General features: G+C 33.8%; 1 non-coding gene across 1 annotated transcript; it reads left to right on the forward strand.

The window, feature by feature from the left end:
• Positions 1-648: 648 nt before the first annotated feature.
• On the forward strand, positions 649-710 carry LOC129043289 (U7 small nuclear RNA). The gene has a single exon (XR_008504382.1). It is a non-coding gene; the product is annotated as a U7 small nuclear RNA (small nuclear RNA).
• The last annotated feature ends 323 nt before the right edge of the window (positions 711-1033 follow it).

The raw sequence follows: 1033 nt of genomic DNA on the forward strand, positions 1-1033 counted from the left end.
CACATCAAGAAACTCAGTCTTTTCCTGTACTGACATGACTTTTCTTGCTTCTTGGGAACACTTCCAGCATCACTGGTGGCACTTCCTACTGGTCCCATGGTGTTATTCAAGGATTACAGTATTACAATAAACACAATGAAAAATACCTGAGAACCAACAAAGATCACCTTTTATTTGGATGTGCAGCTTACTGGAGAGATGAACTGCCCACATGGAGATGAATAGCTTACATGGCATGTTAAGTGGATATTCTTAAAATGTAAGCTTCACCACAATAACAACAGGAGGTGTCTATGAAGTTATTACAGTACCACAGGATGTACAGGTTAATTTTATGCAGTTCTGATTTAATACCGCATCTTTATGTTTGTTTCCATTTCTTTTGACTGCGAATGGTGCCATGCACAGTCCGTGTTTGTGTGTGTGTAAGTTTTGTTAACTTTTAACTTTATATGAAAGATTTGTGTATATTTTATGGTAGTCAGTGATAAAATAAACTAGTATCTACATAAATTTTATGCATTCATGACATACCTAACTTTTTCTTAATTTTGATATTTCTAGGCTGCACAGTTCATCTTTGAATTTTTTCAAATTATCGCAAATCTACAAAAAGTTTTTCAATATATGTATTGAAAAATCTCCATGTAGTGTTACAGCTCTTTTAGAATTTGTCTAGCAGGTTTTCCATTATTCACCAGAAAGCTCCTAAAAAAAAATGAAAGAAAGAAAGAAAAGAAAGAAAGGAAGACAGGAAAGAAGGAAGGAAGGAAAGAGAGAGAGAGAAAGAAAGAAGGAAAGAAAGAAAAAGAAAGGAAGAAAGAAAGAAAGAAAGAAAGAGAAAAAGATCCTCCAGCCTCAGCCTCCCAAGTAGCTAGGCTTACAGGTATGAGCTGCCGTATCTGGCAAACTTTTTTTAAAAAGTTTTAAAAAATACTTTTTAAAATTAAATTTCTCTCTGCATTTCATTTTGCATAATTTCTGTTGTTTTGTCTTTTTTCTATTCTTTTGTCTCCTTTTTGTAGAGATGGGG

Source organism: Pongo pygmaeus, chromosome 7 (genome assembly GCF_028885625.2).
Source record: "Pongo pygmaeus isolate AG05252 chromosome 7, NHGRI_mPonPyg2-v2.0_pri, whole genome shotgun sequence".
Classification (NCBI taxonomy): Eukaryota; Metazoa; Chordata; class Mammalia; order Primates; family Hominidae; genus Pongo; species Pongo pygmaeus.